Source organism: Aquarana catesbeiana, linkage group LG01, assembly GCF_042186555.1.
Source record: "Aquarana catesbeiana isolate 2022-GZ linkage group LG01, ASM4218655v1, whole genome shotgun sequence".
NCBI lineage: Eukaryota > Metazoa > Chordata > Amphibia > Anura > Ranidae > Aquarana > Aquarana catesbeiana.
The window spans coordinates 113,958,056-113,973,747 of NC_133324.1; the positions used below are offsets into that span (position 1 = coordinate 113,958,056).

Genomic DNA, 15,692 nt, shown 5'->3' on the forward strand with positions numbered 1-15,692 from the left:
TATCCCCTTGGTTTTCATTTACCTGTTTCTGTAAAGGAAAAAATATGGAAGGGGGAAGTCATTGATATGTTATCATTACTTCCCTCTAAGGAATTTTTGCGGCTTGATAGAAAATCAGAGGAAAAATCCGAGGATGATAGGTGAAGGCCTTTTGCCAGGTAACTGTTTAATTGGCTTCAGGCTTTTGTATTTTCTCCAGCATTATGGGGGAAAAATTCCCTGACCGCTGTAGCGGCCTTTTTCAACATTTGGAAATCATGCTTCAGGCATATAAAAATTTTGGGGGCCTGGGTTGGTTAGTTTATGACAAATCTTTTCATCAAAAATTGGCAGTTTAGCCTAACTTGAAGTAGGGCATGAAAGATGTTGGCCTTTGGCTGAACTTGATTGTTCCTCAAAAATCTCTTCCTGCTAAGCAATTGGCTTCGGCTCCTGGCCTGTAATCCCCTTACAGAAAAGGGTACTGCTTTGCTTTCAATGCGAGTCGGTGTAAGTGGGGCAGTTTTTGCCTCTATAAACATGTGTTCTTTTTGTTCTGCCTCCCATCCGTTGGCTAGGTGCTTCAAAAAATCCAAAGTATCAAATCAAAAATATGCTCCATTGGCTGTCAATCTACCCAGAAAGGGAGCGAGCCAGTCTGTTAACTACAAGTTTTAGGGGCAGTTTTTACATACCGGCCTTTTCTGGTGTAGGCTGCCAGCCGGTGAAGAATTTGAGGTCTGGATAGGTTTTAAGATATTGTCTGGGAAAAAAATCCTAAAAGAAAATTAGGGAAGGGCGGGTGGCTGGCCCCTTCTTTTCTCCGCCCTTTGACAATTTCCGAGTCTCCCCTCTGGGCATTGTGCCCAAAAAGGACCCCAATTCTTTTGGACTCAAACACCACTTGTCTTTCCCCAAGGGTAACTTCTTGAATGACTCTTCTCTCTTTGGTTTCCTATTTGACCTTTGAGGATGTGGTACAGATTTTCAGGCGCTTTGGGAAAGGTGCTCTGCTGCCTAGGGCGGATATTAAATCTGCGTTTGGATTGTTACAGATTTCCCCATTATCATTTAACTCACTTGGCTTTTGTTTTGATGATCTTTATTTTTTCGATATGTGTCTTCCTATGGGTTGTTCCTTATCATGCGCTTATTTTGAATCTTTTGCCTCCTTTCTGCAATGGGTGGTGTCCTTTGAGTCTGGTTTTGATAGCATTATACATTACCTTGATGACTTCCTTTTTGTTGGTCCAGCAGGTTCCCCCCTTTGCTCTTATCTTTTGAAGCTCTTTTCTAGTATCACTGCATTTTTGGCATCCCCTTGGCAGTCGAGAAGACCATTTCTTCCATCCGTTTCTCTTGCATTTCTAGGTATCACAATTAGCACCTTAGCCATGGAGTTCAGACTACCTGCAGCCAAGATTACTAGATTAAAATTGTCCATTTCTATCATACTTCCCAGGCGCAAAGTGTTGTTGAGGGAACTTCAATCCCTGCTTGGTCTTCTAGCCTTCACGTCAAGGGTCGTGCCGGTGGGCCGTATCTTTTTCCGTTGCCTGTCCCTGGCGATGGCCGGGCTTAAATCACCTTTTTCCAATATCTGTTTGTTTAAACAATCTTTTGGGACCATTTCGTTTTTGCAGCTGACTTGGAGCTCTGCACTGACGCGGCTGGCTCCCTAGGGTTTGCAGCCATTTGGTGCACACATTTTGCTTGGCCTGATTCTTGGGTTGCTTGGAATGCGACCAAGAACATTAGTTTGTTAGAATTTTTTCCTATCGTCGTGGCTTTCAAACTCTGGAGTGCTCATTTCGCTAACAAAAGAATCATTGTTCAAACTGATAACAAAGGTGTACTTTTTGCCATAAATTGTTCATCTTCCAAGTCCCTCTCTGTCATTAGGTTAATTTGTTATTTCATTTTACTGTGTTTACAACATAAAACATATGGGTTAAAGCTCAGCACATTTCCGTGAAATCTAACATAATTGCGGATATTTTATCCCGTATGCAGATCTCACGTTTCCAGCAGCAGTTTCCTCAAGCGGATTGTGAGGGATGCGTTTGTCCTGACCACCTTTGGAATTTGATCTAGATGCCCTCGCCACAGCGATTAGGAATTCTCTTTCCCCTCACAGATAGTTGGACTATTCAGCTGTTTGGAATAGATGGTTGGTCTTCTGCAGAACTTTCAATTTTCATTGTTACCAACACTCGGAGGGTACGGTTTTGTCTTTTTTATGCACTTTGATGCATGACCATCTGTCCCACAGCCACATAACTAAGATTTTGGCTGGAATTTCTTTTTTCAAACTCCATAACTTACCTCCATTGAATTTATTATTTTCGTTCAAACAAGCACAGGAAAAGCACTTATGCTTCTGACAAGTGTAAGCCCATCACCGTTGACATGCTCAAACAGCTTTGCTTATCTACGGGACAAGTGTGCCATAATCAATTTGAGGCATCTCTTTTTCAATCAGCTTTTTGTCTGGCCTTTTTTGCTGCACTCTGAGTGTCGGAATTGGTACCCCTTAATATGTCAGGTACTTCTAGATTGAGGTTCCAGGATGTTTCTGTTTCAGGTACTGGCATTCGTTTATTTATCCGTCACTCAAGACAGATCAGCTGGGGAGAGGATGTCGGGTTCAGCTTTACCCCTGCAGGGATCTCATAATCTGCCCCTAGTAGTCATCACAAAGTACCTAGCCCTCAGGCCTGTTTTGTTAGGTAATGTCTTAATACATTCAGAAGGTTTACAACTTACCAAATATCAGTTCTCTTCAGTTTTTGAATAGTGTTTATGGGTCATTTGTTTATCTGACGTCTTATTCTCGACCCATTCTTTCTGCATTGGCGCTGCCACGGAAGCGGCCATGATGGGCCTAGATGAGGCAATATCAAGAAGATTGGGTAGATGGGAGTCCGATAGATTTCTGGTATATGTTCAGGTATATGTTCAGCCTAGCTTTCTATTTGATTCCCTCAGGTTTACACAGAACCGTATGGATCCTAGGTCACTCTTTTGTTTTCTGGGCACGTAGGAGAGCATCTCAGTGTTACTACACGGAAAACCTATCTCTTCCCACAGAATCTTTCACTTTACTGGAAAGTACATCACCGACACACTCTCCTCCCTGGGTCACCTCATAGCCTCCTATGGCTTTCAATATCTTTTCTATACTGATGACACCCAAATCTATCTCTCCACCCCTCAGCTCACTCCATCAGTCTCCTCGCACATCACTAAATTACTAACAGACATCAGTCTGGATGTCACACCACTTTCTCAAACTCAACCTGTCCAAAGCTAAACTCATATCTCCTTCCCCTGACTTCTCTGTCAAGATCAATGGCACAACTATCAGTCCATCCCCACATGCCAGAGTGTTAGGTGTTATTCTGGACTGTCAACTCTCCATTTGACCCCACATCCAATCACTTCACTCTAAAGATTGCCGCCTCAACCTCCGCAACATCTCCAAACTACACCCCTTCCTAACCAAAAGCTCCTAATTCACTCCCTGGTCATCTCTCGCCTCAACTACTGAAACTCCCTTCTCATTGGCTTACCTTTAACCACTTCAGGGGGATTTACCCCCTTAATGACCAGGCCATTTTTTGGGATAAGGCCTTGCGTTACTTTACCTGACAATTGTGCGGGTGTGCGATGCTGTACCCAAATAAAATTGATGTACTTTTTTTTCCTACAAATAGAGCTTTCTTTTGGTAGTATTTGATCATCTCTGAGGTTTTTATTTTTTACGCTATAAACATAAGAAAACAATTTTAAAAAAGAAGAAAAAAAACACTAGTTTTTACTTTCTGCTATAATACATATAAAAAAAAAAAAAAAAAAAAAAAAAAAGGTCTTGATCAACTTAGGCCCATATGTATTCTGCTACATATTTTTGGTAAAAAAAATCCCAATAAGCATATATTGATTGCAGTATATATTGATAGATTTATGGACTTATTGGACTTTATTGTTTTTCCTGGTAATGGCTGCGATTTTTAGCGGGATTACGGCAGACAAATCTGACCCTAAGTGACACATTTTGGGGACCAGTGACACCAATACAATGATCAGTGCTAAAAAAAAAAAAAAAAAAAAAAAAAAAAAAAATGATCACTGTATAAATGACACTGGCAGGGAAGAGGTTAACAGGCACTGACAGGAACAAGACAGATTGCCATTTCTGATTACTAGGAAAGGACGATCTCCATATTCTCCCCTGTCAGAACAGGGATCTGCCATGTTTAAATAGGCAGATCCCCGTTCTGCCTCTCTGTGAAGCGATCGAGAGCGGCCGGTGGAAATCAGGTCGGAACCGGACACACGCATAGGCTCCTTCTCCGTGTAGCACACGTGCGCGCCCATACTATCTTTTACATGAAACCAGGTACAATGTTCCGCGCAATAGAGCGGCCCTGCCACAGTATATATGCGGTGAGCGGTCCCTAAGTGGTTAAATAGGCTATCTCCTAATAAGGCCATCATGAATACTGCTGCCAGACTCATCCAACTTACAAACCGCTCAATGTCTGCTACCCTTCTCTGCCAATCCCTCCATTGGCTGCCACTTACCCAACAAATTAAATTAAAAATACAATAACTTACAAAGCCATTCACAACTTGGCCTCCAGCTACATCACTAACCTAATCTCAAAATACCAACCAAATCCTTCTCTTCGTTCCTCCCAAGACCTCCTGCTAGTCCCCTTTTCATCTCCTCCCATTCTCGCCTCCAGGACTTCTCCCGAGCCTCTTCTATCCTTTGGAATTCCCTACCCCAATCTGTCCAACTATCTCCTACTCTATCCACTTTTAGGCGTTGAAAACTTTTTTCTCTTCAGAGAAGCCTATCCTACCTCCACCTAACAACTGTACTTTTCTTCATCAGCCACATCCCCCACAGTATTACCTTTTGTATCACTTGACTCTCCCTTCTAGATTGTAAGCTCTAACGTTTGTTTGCCCTAACGTTGTAAAGCTCTGTGCAAACTGTTTGGCGCTATATACTGTATAATCATTTTGCATTTATTTTAGTCAGAATTTTGTTAACAGCATTTTGCAAATAATCAAGATCCGGGTAGGTATATTAGTATAAGGGTAGGGGGTCACATGATCCTTGATATCCAGAGGTACAGTGTAATTTCTTCATTCCCAGAGGCCAAAAGATTCACTCACAAACACTTCTTTATACCTCCTTGTGTAGTGATGGTCAACTTTCTTGATATGGTAGGGGGGCTAAAGTGTGGCCCCTGACATCACTATATGTCCGCACATATACTTCTGTGAATATTCATTATCAGCAATAGCAGACATACAACAAGATATAGTCAAAGACACAGAGATGGTCAGAGACCGCGGACATAATACAAAAAGGTGGTCAGAGACTTCGGACACTATACAAGAGATGCTCAGAGACTGCGGACATAATACGAAAAATGGTCAGAGATTGCAGTCATGATACAAAAGATGTTCAGTAACTGTGGACATGCTGCAGGAGACTGTCAGAGACTACAAACATGTTATAGAGGTTGTGGAAGACTGGGGACACGCTTCAGGTGACAGTCAGACTGGACCTATATTACACAAGGCTGCTAGAAATCACTGTTATAACAGGGCAATAGGGAAACCCAGATTAGTGCCAAAGGGCCATAGGTTGGGCACCACGGCCTTAGTACATCCTCATTTGCATCCTAACGTGGTAAATGTCACGACACGCTCCAATTTTGCATTTATTTTAGTTAGAATTTCGGTAAAAGCTCTTGGTCAATCGCCAAGCTCCAGCAATATCTACAGTGCCTTAAAAATTATTCATACCCCTTGAAATTTTCCACATTTTGTCATGTTACAACCAAAAACATAATTGTATTTTATTGGGATTTTATGTAATAGACCAACACAAAGTGGCACATAATTGTCAATTGAAAGGAAAATGATAAATGGTTTTCAGAATTTAACAAATAAATATCTGAAAAGTGTTTTTTAGAGAACCAAAGAGGTTTATTAGAGAACCTTAGTGAACAAAGAGCATCATGAAGGCCAAGGAACACACCAAACAGGTCAGGGATAAAGTTGGTGAAGTTTAAAGCAGGGTTAGGTTTTAAAAAAATATCCCAAGCTTTGAACATCTCACGGAGCACTGTTCAAGCCATCATCCGAAAATGGAAAGCGTATGGGACAACGGCAAACCTATCAAGACATGGTCATCCACCTAAACGGACAGGCCAGGCAAGTAGAGCATTAATCAGAGAAGTAGCCAAGAGGCCCATGGTAACTCTGGAGGAGCTGCAGAGATCCACAGCTCAGGTGGGAGAATCTGTCCACAGGACAACTATTAGTCGTGCACTCCACAAATCTGGGCATTATGGAAGAGTGGCAAGAAGAAAGGCATTGTTAAAAGAAAGCCATACAAATTCCTGTTTGCAGTTTGCGAGAAGCCATGTGGGGGACACAGCAAACGTGGCAGAAAGTGCTCTGCTCAGATAAGACCAAAATTTAACTTTTTAGCCTAAAGGCAAAACGCTATGTGTGGCAGTAAACTAACACTGTACATCACCCTAAACACACCATCCTTACCATGAAACATGGCGGTGGCAGCTTTTCTTCAGCAGGGACAGGGAAGCTGTTTAAAGTTGATGGGAAGATGGACAGGGCCAAATACAGGGCAATTTTAGAAGAAAACCTGTTTAGAGTCTACAAAAGACTTGAGACTGGGGCAGAGGTTCATCTTCCAGCAGGACAACGACCCTAAACATACAGCCAGAGCTACAATGGAATGGTTTAGATCAAAGCTTATTTGTGTGTTAGAATGGCCCAGTCAAAGTCCAGACCTAAATCCAATTGAGAATCTGTGGCAAGACTTGAAAATTGCTGTTCACAGACGCTCTCCATCCAATCTGACAGAGCTTTTTCTGTAAACAAGAATGGGCAAAAATGTCACTCATTAGATGTGCAAAGCTGGTAGAAATATCCCCAAAAAGACTTGCAGATGTAATTGCAGCGAAAGGTGGTTTTACAAAAGTAGTAACTCGGGGGAGGGGGGGGATACAAAATGCACGCCACACTTTTCACATATTTATTTGTAAAAAATTTGGAAAACCATTTATCATTTTCCTTCCACTTCACAATTAGGTGCCACTCTGTGTTGGTCTAGCACATAAAATCCCAATAAAATTCATTCACGTTTTTGGTTGTAACATGAAAAAATGTGGAAAATTTAAAGGGGGTATGAATACTTTTTCAAGGCACTGTATAAGTATAAGGGTAAGAAGTCACATAATCTTTGATAACCAAAAGGTACAGTCTATTTTCTTCATTCTCAGAAACATACAAGACTCGGTTCACAAATAAAAACGCATCCGATTCACATAACATGTGAACCGGGCCGGCTTTCAATGGAGCCGGTTCACACTTGTCCGGGACGGCCACGGTTAGTTTTTGAAAAGTTTTGGTTCATGTTTCCAGCCACACTAAAATAGGCTTTATGGTGCTTTTGTAAAAATGAACAATTTTTCCTAAAAAAAAAAAAATCACACAAAATGTAGAAAAGTTAAGTTATGCATTTATTTATTTTTTCCTAACTTCACTGGCTTCAATACATTTTGAGTCCCTGACCTGGAACAAGCATGCAGCAAATGAAGTCAGGAATCCTGACAGCATAATTGTTTCAGGTTAGTGACTTTGAAAGACCTGATGCCATTGGATCGGCATTACAGGGAACCTGTACAATGGGAGGTCAGCAGTGGCACCCAGAATTTTTTTCCCCTTTAGTATAGATTTAAATACTCTGCTTAAAGCGGAGTTGCGCGCCCCCCCCCCCCCCCCCCCCCCCCCAGCAAAAAAAATTTAATCAACAGCTACACATACTGTAGCTGCTGACTTATTGTTAGGGCACTTACCTGTCCTGGAATCCAGAGATTTTGGCACCTTGGCCGATGTTTCCATCGGCTCTCGAGGTGCTTTCGCTGCCATTGCCTGTAAGGGAAACCAGCATTGAAGCCTTGCGGCTCCGCTGCCGGCGCCCTACTGCACATTTGCGAAGCACGCCACGCTTTCTGAATGGGCTGGCTGCTGGGGGAGGAGGAGGGGGCCGAACTTCCGAGTGATCTTGCCATAGAGCGGGTACCTGTCAAAAATAGGTACCTGCTCCCCCTCCCCCCCAAACATGTCAAATGTGGCACCGGAAGGGGGGGGCACTTTTAGGTGGAGCTCCTATTTAATTTAAACAAAAAAAAACATACTTGAACGTTGTCTTTTATGTAGATATTATATAGTTAATGTATACTTTGTTTTACCTACTAAATTTAGTTATGCCATATGGATATGGATAAGGTTCTCTTCAGTGAATCAGATGGGTGTATCTCCTAAAGAGCTTTCACATTCCTCTTATTTAAATAATCTAAAACATTCTTAGAACAAATATTTACTAAACAAATTGTCTGATGATCGAGCTTTTCTTCAAATGATTCACTGTGGATATCCTGCTGTATTTATTTTGCTCAAGTTACATATCATGTTGTGCTAGATTTAATTGCCAATGTGCCACGTGTAACATCTGTTACATTTAGTCTTGCACTCTCCATGTGGATGTAGAATGCCCACATTTCAGACAGCCAGTCACACAAGAATTCTAATCCAGAAGAAACTTGTCCAAGCCCTGGTGAGTTGTATAGTACCAACTTAACCATTTGACCTCCGGAAGGTTTTACCCCCTTTCATGAACGGGGGCACTTTTTGCTATTCAGCACGGTGCTACTCTAACTGATAATTGCACGAAACTTGCATGCAACACCGTACACAAATGAATATATATAATAAGCCCTTTATAGTACAAAAAGAGCAACTAATTGCTACTGTAAATATTACCGTATATACTCAAGTATAAGCCAAATTTTTCAGCACATTTTTTGTGCTGAAAATGCCCCCCTTGGCTTATACTTGAGTCAAGCACATTTCTGCAGCAGAGAATGACATTTTCGGAACCGACTTTGGGGCCAAATTTGGTGTGCAAACCCAGTGGAACTAACACTACAACATATCCAAAGCTGGGGTTCCTAGCACCAAGTGGCCCCGAGATACGGGACCCCAAAGTCGGTCAACTGTGTCCATCTGCAGCAATGTCATTTCAGGACCCTTTGGGTCCAGAGACCCCAAATTTTGGCTGCAGCTAGGGAGCATCTAGGAACCCTTAACTACTGAGTTTGAAGTTCGGGGGACCTATGGCTGCAAATGGGCACAGTGAGGCTGCAAATGGGCATTGTTGACCCTCTTTTCCACTTACAGTAGCTGCGCATTTCTCACTCTAGGCTTATATTCGAGCCAATAAGTTTTCCCAATTTTTTGTGGTAAAATTAGGTGTCTCGGCTTATACTCAAGTAAATACAGTACTTTCACAGTTCTACAGTAAAAAAATGAACCCCTTACAGTAGTGATTATCTGCTTTTTTTGTACTATAAAGGGCTAGTTTTCGTTTTTTTAACCCCATTATGTTACTAAACGTCTTAGACCTGGTTCACATCTGTTTTTTGGTGCTTTTTGCAGAAACGCACTGCAGTTCATTTACATTGTTTCCTATGGGACATGCAGTTTGTGTTTTTTAATCTGCCCAACAACAAATGCAAATGGGCAAAAAAAAAAACGTAAATCGCAGCAAAATCACGTGCGCTAAAATCAAAAGCAGAGCAAAAAGCACTGAAAAAACGGATCAAAAGCAAACTGCATAGGTGTGCACCGAGCCTTATGCTGGCCGCACGGATCAATTTTCAGACGAGAATATTCAGACGAAAAATCTTTGTACATTCGCTGAATGAAAGAACGTTGTTTGAAATTTTCACTTGTTTTTAAACATTCTGTTTTTAAAATGAATGTAACTTCAGAATGAAAATCGTATACACTGTCTGAAAATTCCTTTGACCAAGAAGTTATCTATTATTTCCAAATTTTCCCGTCACGGTGGTTGAAAATGAATGTCGATTTGACCTCACTAACAATTAGAAAATCGAACGAACATTCTTAAAATGACATTTTTTTTGAAGGAAGACATTGTTTGTTATTTACATAAAACAATTTGATCTCTGAGTCTGATGATATTTACCAGATTCACCCTTTAATATACTATTAGTATATACAGTATATATCCTCCCCCTCTCACCTCTTATATACAGTATTTCTGCTCTAATAGTATGCACAGTATATCTTGTCTATTATTTTCACAGTTGATATAGTTATATATAACTATATATAGTAGATATTTTGCTCCCTAACCATATAGTTGGTTATTTATATTTACCACTGCATAGAGATATTTAAGAATAAATTGCCTCTTTTTTAAACTTTACATATCAACTAAATTATACACCAAGGTTTTTTTTAACCTTTAAGGTTATTTCCCGATTAATCAAAACAATAATAAAACAAATAATAAATAAACAATAATCGGCCAACTAATCGATTATGCAAATAATGGTTAGTTGTAGCCCTAGAATCATGTATACAAAAAACAACTTCATTATACCTGTCCGGAGTTCTTACATTCATATATTTCTAGAGGTTTCTTTCATGCAATAAAGTCTCATGGTTATTTAAAAAAACCTGCTATGATAGATACAGTAAACATTTACCAATATGTTTACAGAGAAAAATTCCTTAAAACATAAAAAAGCGCTACATAATAGAATGACAAGTGCACTATGTGCACAATAGGTCAATATTACAAGGTTAATCTATTGTATCTTTACGCATACAACTTCCATTTACAGATGAGATGTCACTATGTTTCCATAGGTGAATTTTTTTACCCTGTCGCTGGCATCTCACAAAGGACTGACGTCAAAGCTTCTCATCTGCAGGACACCGTCCTTTTGTCTCATGTTATATCGCGCTGTATTCCCACTTTTACATCTTTTGTTTCTTTGTCATGCTCTTTATTATACGGAGCTCTTCTCTTAATAAGCGGATTGATAATGTACTTTCCATTCTCTAGTGATCTACACACTCCCGTTATGCTCTATGGCTGCACAGTTTAGGGACAATGACAATTTTTATGAACCAGGCAGATTCCATGCCAATGCCCCATCATCACCTGTTCTTAGGACACCTTATGAACCATCACCAAACCCAACTAGATCTTTCTATCTACTGTAAGGCCAGTTTAACCACGGACATATGGATATAATTGTCCTGATGGCAAGTGGTTGCAGCTGCAGCCACAATCCTGGTACAGTTTTTTAAGACAGCAATCGGCTGATTACTTTACAGCCCGATTACATTTACCGTGCTGGGAAGACAACCCGTGCTACTGCCCTCGGTGGTTCCCAGTGGTTTCCAGTTCCTCTGGGCAGCCCAGGACTTGGGTAAGTGGTCAAAATGGCTGCCCACAGAGGCGATGGAAGAACATCTGTTCCTCCATCTTCTCTGTAAAGAATGATACCGGAAGCAACAAGGATTTCATCACTTTCAGTTAGAGTCATTTTCTGGCTGTTACAGCCAGGTAAGCATCTAACCAAGCACAATCTATCCTTGGATAGTTTCTTAGGAGGGCAGGGGAGACATCAGAGGTCTAATAGACAAATAGCTCCCAACTGTCCCTGATTTTGAAGGAGCTGTCCTTGATTTGGACCAAAGTCCCTCTTTCCTCTGCAATTGTCCCTCATTTTGGTCTGATCTATATAGTTGTAAATAAAATGCACACCTTTTAAAAAGTGTTTCCCAGTGCAAAACCTTTTATTCAAATTCTAAATTGCTGCATTTTGTAAGTTTCAAAAGTCAGTATAAAGGAATAGTAGTGGTAAAAAAAAAAAAAAAAAAAAAAGCACTTGTGGGTTTAACTAATATTTTTTTGTTTACTTCTCCTTCAAGGAGTCCTTCATATTTGTTGCCATCACAAAAAGTTGGGAGGTATGTAGACACACAAATATCAGTGCATAGCCGCATACAGCACTCATTCATATCTGTGGGCAGCTGTATGCAGCACTAGGACATCCCAGATGCCAAAATAATGCAGTGCCCTGATGCTTCATGAGCAGATGTTAGATGTAAACCTAAACTGGATGACTGTTAGTTTCTTTAACCACTTGTACATTTACTGCTGGCGGGCAGCTCCCCCAGGCACCGTGCACATGCGCACCTCCCCTTGGGTGTGCAGCAGTGTGTAAAAACAAATTGTGAAACAAACAAAAAAAAAAAAAAGTAAATTTAAATTTTGTTACTTTTCCAAAAAACTGACAAAAAATTACAACTTCAAAAAAAAAAAAAAAAAAAAACCTCACCATGTCTTTTACCTTGGACTGTCTATTTTCCAAAAAGTGGTCATGTGAGGGGTATTCGTACTGTCCTGGAATTGTTGGGCCTCAAGAAATAAGTGGGCTATGAGTAAATCAGGACTGATCAATATATATATATATATATACACACACACAGTATATCATAATTTGGGGACTCCAACTTTCACACAGACTAAATAATATACACCAATTTGGGTTATTTTTACCAAAGAAATGCAGCAGAATACATTCTGGTCTAAATTTATAAAGATTTGTTTGCAAAACTATATAAAAACAGAAAACAAAGAAGCAATTGCCAGCAGTTAGTTAGTAGCACAGTGCTGAATAGCAAAAAATGTCCTGTCATGAAGGGGGTAGAATCTTGCCATTTGTAATCAGGACTTGAAAGAATGCAAACATGTAATCAGAATAATATTAGTGCCATGTCAAGTGTGCAATGCATAGGCACAGCATATAAAATAGAATTCATTTGCATACTGAATTTACAATTTGTTTTACAGGTACCAATCACACCTGAGCATTTTCAGCTCCTAAAACGCTTATCTCAAAAGTTACAAAACGCCCAACAAGCAAAATCCCATTCACTGATGAGCGTTCATTCAACCCATTCACAGATGAGCGTTTTGTCGCCTGAAGCAAAATGCCTGAAGCTCAAAAAAGTACATGAGGTTCTTTTTTTGACAGATTACAAGAGCTTTTGGCCCCATAGACTTCAACAGAAACACCCGACTTGAGCAGAAAACCGCTCGTAAAACACCAGTAAAAACACTCAAATAGCATCTCTCCACCCTTCCACCGCTAAACAAAAATGCCTGAAGCTGTGAAACGCTTGTAATACACTTCAAAAATGCTTTGAAAAAGCTTGTAAAAAAAAAAAAAAAAAAAAAAGCTGCCAAAAACGCCTGAAAATCATACGCTCAAGTGTGAATGCAGCCTCAACTTCTGAGTGAATGCAAAGCTTTCTCTGATTGGATAAGTAGGAGAGTGTGACACCACAGACCCACTTCTCCGCCTCATCCAATCACAGAACACTTTGCATTCATTCAAAAATGCAAGACATGCTCTGAATGACACCCATGCTGAGCAGCCAACCTCCTGTGTTCAGAATGCATCAGGCCACCCAATCAACATGGGACCACGTAGCGGAATCTACTTCAGTGATTTTCAGCTTCCAGTGGGATCGGCCAGGTATGATGTAGGCTTAGTTATATCGGTCCAAGGTGGACCAATGTAACTATGTAAAAATATACCATGCCTGGAATGCAATTTTATTTAGTTTGGATCTACTTTAACCACTTCCATACCACGTCAATTCCTGCACTCCTCTCCTACATGTAAAAATCATCATTTTTTAGCTAGAAAATTGCTCAGAACCCCCAGACATTATATATATTTTTTTAGCAGACCCTAGGGAATAAAATGGCAGTCAGTCATCGCAACTTTTTATGTCACTCGGTATTTGCGCAGCAATTTTTCAAACTTGATTTTTTTGGAACACACACTTTCATGAATAATAAAAAAAAAAAAAAAAAAAAAAGTAAAGTTAGCCCAATTTGTTAGTATAATGTGACAGATGATATTTACGCCAAGTAAATAGATACCTCACATGTCACGCTTTAAAATTGCGCACACTCGTGGAAAACTTCAGTACTTAAAAATCTCCATAGGCGATGCTTTAAATTTTTTTTACAGGTTACCTGTTTAGAGTTAAAGAGGAGGTCTTGGGCTAGAATTATTGCTCCAATGTTCGCAGCGATACCTCACATGTGTGGTTTAAACGTCGTTTATATATACAGATGCGACCTACGTATGTGTTCGCTTCTGTGTGCGAGCACGCGGAGACGGTGGCGCTTTAATTTTTTTTTTCCTTTAATTCTTTAATTTTATTTTAATTTTTTTATTTTTACACTTCCCCTTTTTTGATCACTTTTATTCCTATTACAAGGAATGTAAACATCCCATATAATAGGAATAGTGCGTGACAAGTCCTCTTTATGGAGAAATGTGGGGTCCATAAAACCCCACATCTCTCCTCCAGGCTGGAAAGCCTGAGATCAAAACGATCTCAGGCTTTCCAGCCGAGTCCCCGGCATGGTTTACTTCCGCTGGCCTGGTCATAACATCACGCCCGAGCCTCCAAGAGTCATAGAGACTGGCGGGGACCAGCTGGCCCTCAGTTTTCTCTATGACTAACTTCCTGCGCTGGTGGATTCCTTCTTTGACTCGCCAATCGCACGGGCGAGCCAGAGGGTGGCGCGAGGGGGGGGGGGGTGCCCTCCCGCCGCCATAAGAACGATCAAGCGGCTGAACAGCCTCTATGATTGTTATTGCGTTGAAGGGATTTGCTAGCTGAAAAAAATCCTGGCTGAAAGCCCAGGACAACATACGATGGTCTGCGGCATGGAAGTGGTCAATGTGTCATTACTTACATCTCTTAGGGACTTTAACAGTAAGATGTACAGTATGTTCCTGAAAAGGGAAGTTCCATTTTTTTTCAAGGATCATACTTACCTAGGTGGATGTAGCATTGATCCGATGCTGCATCTGTCCCCGGGTGGCTCTAAGACTAATCTTGGCCATACACTATACGAAAAATTGCCCGAACCCATTTTCGAAAAACGAACAATCGGCCGTGAGAGCAAACAATAGTGCCATCATGTGATGACTGATAAATCGTTCGGGGGACATAATGAATCCATTTTTTGTTCGTTTTTTTTAAATATAACTAGTGCAAACAGTTCGGATAGGAAACACATTAACGTTTCAATTTATCATTCGTTCGGCAGAAAATTTCCAAACCTGTCCTTCGTTTTTTCGTCTCAAAAATATCCCAATGATTATCGATTCTGTGCCCATTAACTGGCCGAAAAATGAACAAACTCTTAATGACCAAATTTCGGCCGATTTTTCGTATAGTGTATGGCCAGCATAAGAATTGAGCGATCATACACCGCCGATTGCTTGGTTCTCAGAGCTCCATGAGCAGAGAGCTGGTGACTGTCAGTCACCATTCTCTGCTCTGCCCCCCCTCCGCACTCACTGGGCTGTGGAGGGGGCCGTATTGGCCGGCTCAGGCTCTCACTGGCTTGCTGAAAGGCTGAGCCGGGTGCCAGTCCAGGTATGTGGGCAGATCCTGACCAGATTGTCGCGATCATTCCCCAACCCTGGACTGGCTCTGAGACGTCAGCAGGCTTCAGTCCGCTGTCTGCTGAACACGGATTACAGGAGTACAGAACGGACAGGAGAAGTACAGCCAAACAAGCTTTGCCTGTACCCCTTGAATTCCCTTTCTCTGCCTAGCTGCAGCCACCATACCCTAATCACACAGGTATCTTACTTCATAAGAGAAGCTCCTCTACGTGTTAATATTTTATAAGGAGCAGTTCAACTGACAGTCATTAGGAATAAGCTTTGTTCAGC

At 41.0% G+C, this 15,692-nt stretch overlaps 1 protein-coding gene across 2 annotated transcripts in view; it reads right to left on the reverse strand.

The window, feature by feature from the left end:
* Positions 1-15,692, reverse strand: part of PDE4D (phosphodiesterase 4D) — a 1,265,930-nt gene that overhangs the window by 925,528 nt on the left and 324,710 nt on the right. The window lies entirely within an intron of this gene.